The sequence below is a fragment of the Schistocerca americana genome, chromosome 1, assembly GCF_021461395.2.
Source record: "Schistocerca americana isolate TAMUIC-IGC-003095 chromosome 1, iqSchAmer2.1, whole genome shotgun sequence".
NCBI lineage: Eukaryota > Metazoa > Arthropoda > Insecta > Orthoptera > Acrididae > Schistocerca > Schistocerca americana.
In genome coordinates this window covers 865836884-865843722 of record NC_060119.1, presented here as the reverse complement: position 1 = coordinate 865843722, position 6839 = coordinate 865836884, and the positions used below count along the sequence as shown (strand labels likewise).

The 6839-nt window shown below is 46.2% G+C and overlaps 1 pseudogene; it reads right to left on the bottom strand.

Moving 5' to 3' along the window:
• Positions 1–6297: 6297 nt before the first annotated feature.
• LOC124558421 lies at positions 6298–6415 on the bottom strand (annotated as a pseudogene).
• Positions 6416–6839: the final 424 nt, after the last annotated feature.

The window sequence follows — 6839 nt, the reverse complement described above, 5'->3', positions numbered from 1 at the left end:
GGAAATATAATTTCCTTGCAGACCTAATTTTTCTGCCCTAGGATTCAGATTATCCTTTAAAATCTTGATATACATATGGTGATCAATTGTACCTTCTATGAAATGTAATTTTCCAACACCTGCACCACTCATTCAGCACCACACCATCAGGGAGCCACCACTGTGTTTAACCGTTGGCACAAGATTGCGTGGCAACTTCCCTTCATTCTCCTCACGCCACACCATTCGCCTGCCATCCGACGCGAATACGTTATATTTACTCTTATCAGAAAATATTACTCTATTCCAGAAGTCCCTTTTTGAATCTATGTTCCATCGCAAAATGAAGACTTTTTTTTTTATTCTGTTCACTGACCCAAAATATCTTGCGCGCTACCCAGCCGTGATACCCATACGTTTTGAAGGTAGTTCTGATTGTGTTGGCACATATCTTCTTTACCCAATAGACTAACTCCCCAGCCAACTTAGGAGCGCTGATTTTTGGTTTCTTCTTCATTTCCCTCATGATAAATCTCACGTCTGCATCAGTCAAAGCGTGAGGACGTCCGGTACGTGGTTGGTTTCTTAATGATTTCGTTGCGCAAAATCGATCTACACTCCTGGAAATGGAAAAAAGAACACATTGACACCGGTGTGTCAGACCCACCATACTTGCTCCGGACACTGCGAGAGGGCTGTACAAGCAATGATCACACGCACGGCACAGCGGACACACCAGGAACCGCGGTGTTGGCCGTCGAATGGCGCTAGCTGCGCAGCATTTGTGCACCGCCGCCGTCAGTGTCAGCCAGTTTGCCGTGGCATACGGAGCTCCATCGCAGTCTTTAACACTGGTAGCATGCCGCGACAGCGTGGACGTGAACCGTATGTGCAGTTGACGGACTTTGAGCGAGGGCGTATAGTGGGCATGCGGGAGGCCGGGTGGACGTACCGCCGAATTGCTCAACACGTGGGGCGTGAGGTCTCCACAGTACATCGATGTTGTCGCCAGTGGTCGGCGGAAGGTGCACGTGCCCGTCGACCTGGGACCGGACCGCAGCGACGCACGGATGCACGCCAAGACCGTAGGATCCTACGCAGTGCCGTAGGGGACCGCACCGCCACTTCCCAGCAAATTAGGGACACTGTTGCTCCTGGGGTATCGGCGAGGACCATTCGCAACCGTCTCCATGAAGCTGGGCTACGGTCCCGCACACCGTTAGGCCGTCTTCCGCTCACGCCCCAACATCGTGCAGCCCGCCTCCAGTGGTGTCGCGACAGGCGTGAATGGAGGGACGAATGGAGACGTGTCGTCTTCAGCGATGAGAGTCGCTTCTGCCTTGGTGCCAATGATGGTCGTATGCGTGTTTGGCGCCGTGCAGGTGAGCGCCACAATCAGGACTGCATACGACCGAGGCACACAGGGCCAACACCCGGCATCATGGTGTGGGGAGCGAGATCCTACACTAGCCGTACACCACTGGTGATCGTCGAGGGGACACTGAATAGTGCACGGTACATCCAAACCGTCATCGAACCCATCGTTCTACCATTCCTAGACCGGCAAGGGAACTTGCTGTTACAACAGGACAATGCACGTCCGCATGTATCCCGTGCCACCCAACGTGCTCTAGAAGGTGTAAGTCAACTACCCTGGCCAGCAAGATCTCCGGATCTGTCCCCCATTGAGCATGTTTGGGACTGGATGAAGCGTCGTCTCACGTGGTCTGCACGTCCAGCACGAACGCTGGTCCAACTGAGGCGCCAGGTGGAAATGGCATGACAAGCCGTTCCACAGGACTACATCCAGCATCTCTACGATCGTCTCCATGGGAGAATAGCAGCCTGCATTGCTGCGAAAGGTGGATATACACTGTACTAGTGCCGACATTGTGCATGCTCTGTTGCCTGTGTCTATGTGCCTGTGGTTTTGTCAGTGTGATCATGTGATGTATCTGACCCCTGGAATGTGTCAATAAAGTTTCCCCGTCCTGGGACAATGAATTCACGGTGTTCTTATTTCAATTTCCAGGAGTGTATTATCGACTGAACCGTCAATCTAGGTCAACCGACTAGTTTAGCAATCTCGTAAAAAGATTTGTACTCATTATGTAAACGCAGAATAAGTGTCCTTTCTCATACTTCTAATCTATCTAAATTATAGTTTACTGCCAGGCATTCGCTTGCATATAGGCATTCTGGCTTTCTACTGTGTTGTAATGCCTTATTTTTTGATTTTGGGATAGGCACTTTTTATTGTACAGGTCTTTGGTGATACCATGTTCTCTTCCCATTTTATGCAATATTTCCTCTCTTGCAGATTTTTCCAAAGCATTTTCTTGGATTATCTTCTCTAGATATTTGAATTTTCTTACCCTCTCTATCTGGACAATATCTTTTTTCAGAAATTTTGGAGCATCCTTAACGTTTATTACAAATTTTGTTTTTTTCTGGAGAAATTCTGGCTATGTCGTCCAGGAGATTTATTTGTGTTACAGCAGATGTCACATTTTTGGAAAGTATAGCAAAATCAACTCGAAATGCAAGACAGTTGATTTCGACCTTTTTGCTTCCTCTTCCTAACCTTATAGTGAGATGTTGAGTTCAATAAGTCTGTCGTTCCAAATTCTTACTATTTTCTCTGATACAATGTTAAAAAGAATTGGGGATAGGCCGTCACCTTGTCGTGTGCCTCTTTTTATTTTTAAAGGCTGCGAAATTCTCCAAAAAATTTTGCTTTACAGACTGTCTCTGAAAATATTTCACAGATTAGGTTTGCAGTTCAGACTTTACGCCGAATTCTAGGATTATTTTATCTGTACTTTCTCTGTCAACAGAATCAAAAGTCTTTTTGAAATCCACAAACATAGCTACAGTATTCGTCGAATTAAGTAATCTGTGGCGAATTAATGACTTGAGATTAAATATTTGTTCTGGGCATGACCTTCCTTTCCCAAAACCATCTTGATATTCACCTGAGTGACTGTCCAGTGTTGTTTCTGTTCCGCTTAATAAAATCTTGGAAAATGCTTTGTACAGTATTATTATTATTACTATATTATATTATTACACACAAATGAGAAAACGAACAAAATTCGCCGGTCGAAGTGGCCGTGCGGTTAAAGACGCTGCAGTCTGGAACCGCAAGACCGCTACGGTCGCAGGTTCGAATCCTGCCTCGAGCATGGATGTTTGTGATGTCCTTAGGTTAGTTAGGTTTAACTAGTTCTAAGTTCTAGGGGACTAATGACCTCAGCAGTTGAGTCCCATAGTGCTCAGAGCCATTTGAACCATTTTTGAACAAAATTCGGGATTCATGCGTACATCCAAAGAAATACAAACTTCCGACAGTTTGTAACAATTCAGGGACAGTAGCAGATTCAAAATTTATAGCATTCTATTGATCGACTAATCAGTGTTATAGGGATTTAGCAGCGTTGATTCCTTCCGCCGTTACCCAGCGTTAGCCCTATTTTTTGTTTTGAAAAAGCAGATGATTCGAGGTTTATATGGTGATGGTGTTTTATGCTGTGTAAATCATTTGTATGTGAACACCACTGTATTTTTTCGTACTGGAAATTTGTGGCTTTTCTGTCGTTTTCCCGCCGTTTTCACTGTTCATTAGCACACGACATTACAGTTTTATGGATCGACACAGGCGCTGCTAGTACACACTACAATTTTTATTTTTTTATTTATTTATTTAAACTGATCTGACTAGGGCCATCAGGCTCTTTCTCACATCCGACCACAGTTTCACAGTAACTTTTTTACAACGCACGTACCTGAGAAAACACAGTTTAAATATGATAGAATGTATTAAAATTATTTTACTGCCTATAGTGAAACCGTGAGAAAACAATACTGACTATGAGCTAACAAAGTTAATACTGGCAATATTTCTCCTACCGCTGCTGCTGTCACTAACAACAATAATAATAATAATGACAGTAATGGTAGTGGCAGATACAAATAAATTATAGGTGTACAAAATAGACTTTTCTGATATAGCGAGTTCTGGGGAAAGGAAAGTGAAGCTGGCTGCATTGGCTAATAATACTGGGGAATCAAGAATAACTGGTTGGAATGAAGTATGTACAGGGGCAACGAGTGCGTACAGGGACAATGGTATTCATTAACGTTCAGTTAGTAGATACGTCATTAACTGTCTTCTGAAGTTGAAGATGTTATTATTATATATTGTGGCTATGATTTAAATTTCATTTAAATGGTATTCAGTTCTGTAATCTACAGAGGTGGCAGAAGTCGTGAGATAGCGATATGCTCAGATACAGATGGTGGTAGTAGCGCGTACACCGGTATAAAAGGCAGTGCATCGGTGGAGCTGTCCTCCGTACTCAAGTGGTTTATATGAAGAGGTGTCCGACGTGATTATGGCCGCACGACGGGAGTTAACGGACTTTGAACGCGGGCTGGTAACTGGAGATAGATGTATCGGACTTTCTTTCCATTGTGGAAACCTTTAGGGAATTCAATATTCCGAAATCCACAGTGTAAAGAGTGTTGCCAACAATATCAAATTTCAGGCATTGCCGCTCACGACGTACAACGCAGTGGCCGACGGTCTTCACTTAACGACCGAGACCAGCGTCGTTTGCTTAGAGCTGTCATTGCTAATAGACAAGCAACACTGCGTGAAATAATCAGATGAATCAGTGTGGGAAGTACGACGAACGTATCCGTTAGGACAGTGCGGCGAAATTTGGCGTTAATGGGCTATGGCACCACTCGACCGGTGCAAGTGCCTTTGCTGACAACACGACATCGCCTGCAGCGCCTCTCCTGGGCTTGTGAACATATCAGCTGGACCATAGATGACTGGAAAACAGTGGCCAGGTCAGACCAGTCCTGATTTCAGTCAGTAAGTGCTGATGATAGAATTAGAATATGGCGTAGACCCAACGGGGCCGTGGACCCAAGTTGTCAACAAGGCACTGTGCAAGCTAGTGGTGGCTCCATAGTTGTTTGGGCTGTGTTTATATGGAACGGGCTGAGTCCCCTCGTACAACTGAACCGATCGTTGAACGCAAGTGCTTATGTTTGGCTACCTGGAGACCATTTTCAGCCATTTGTGGCCTTCATGTTCCCAGACAAAGATGGGCCAAGTCACAGGGCCACAATTGTTCCCGATTGGTTTGAAACATTCTGGACAATTCGAGCAAATGGTTTGGCCACCCAGATCGAACATTTATGGGACATAATATAGAGGTCAGTTCGTGCACAAAATCCTGGAGCGGCAATACTTTCGCAGTTACGGACGGCTATAGAGGCAGCATGACTCAGTATATCTGCAGGCGATTCCAACGACTTGCTGAGTCCACGCCGCGTGGAGTTGCTGCACTACACCGGGCGAAAGATTGGTTGGTTGGTTTGTTGGGGGAAGGAGACCAGACAGCGAGGTCATCGGTCTCATCAGATTAGGGAATGATGGGGAAGGAAGTCGGCCGTGCCCTTTGAAAGGAACCATCCCGGCATTTGCCTGGAGCGAGTTAGGGAAATCACAGAAAACCTAAATCAGGATGGCCGGACGCGGGATTGAACCGTCGTCCTCCCGAATGCGAGTCCAGTGTCTAACCACTGCGCCACCTCGCTCGGTGGGCAAAAGGATGTGTGGCATGATATTTGTTGGTATCACATAAATTTGTCCGCAGTCAACGCGCCGGTAACTTTATTTTAAACAATAAATGTAAAGTACACTACACACCTGTAATAATAACGTCTTTTGCCTCTTCACACCATGCTTTCTCTGTCAAATAACTCCTGCAACAGCCAGAGAGTTTGTAGTTGTATGAAAAGGAATGTTTTTCCGCTTCCTGTACAAAGCTAATGTTCACAACGTGGTCATTCATTTTAACAAATCAGCACAGTGCAGTGTTCGGGGGAACGACGCAACTCTGTTCGATTGCCAACGGCGATACTGAGTCACTAGCAGCTGGGGACATCCGATCTCACGAGAGAGGGCGCCGTCGGCACACGGGACGAGCTGGTGAACTTTATTTGCGCTCTCAGTACTCCCTAGCAGCCGTTGTCGGCTTTGTTTGGCACGCAAACTACACAGCTTCCTTACGATAATAAAACTAAAACTAAACTCAGTCCGAACAGGCCTTGGAAGGCCCATCGGTACCGACAGGCGGCCAAGTCATCCTCAGGCTTCAGGCGTCACTGGATGCGTATATGGAGGTACATGTGGTCAGCACCCCGCTCTCCCGGCCTTATGTCAGTTTACGAGACCGGAGCCGCTACTTCTGAATCAAGTAGCTCCTCAGTTTGGCTCACAAGGGCTGAGTGCACCCCGCTTGCCAACAGCATTCGACAGACCGGATGGTCACCCATCCAAGTGCTAGCCCAGCCCGACAGCGCTTAACTTCGGTGACCTGACGGGAACCGGTGTTTCCACTGCGGCAAGGCCGTTGGCTCCTTACCATAATGGACGCACGTAAAATAGCTGTGTTAACTCTGTTTTGTCGTAGAAATGTGGAGAATATCGCGTAGATGAATCTGGACTTGTCGATGGCTTAAACAGCGAATTGCTGGTAAAGGAGCACTACATAATGCTGTACAGTGATTCAGGTACGTAGTAGTGGAAGTTACTCGTTATCTCAATAGACTTTCCATTCCATTTTCCATTTTCAATTGGAAGTAGTGTAAATTATGTGTCCCTTTGCAAGTCAGATCTGGAAGCTGGAGAGATAGAATTAGAGTGTCTGACGGTTCTTTCCACCAGCCTGTCGTCTTCTAAAGTTGTGTCTCCAGCGCAGAAGACAGCTCGTCGGTCGGGGGATCTTCTTCGGCGGAGGTTGCTACGCCGTCACTTCCAACCTGTGATTCTTCTTTTTGCG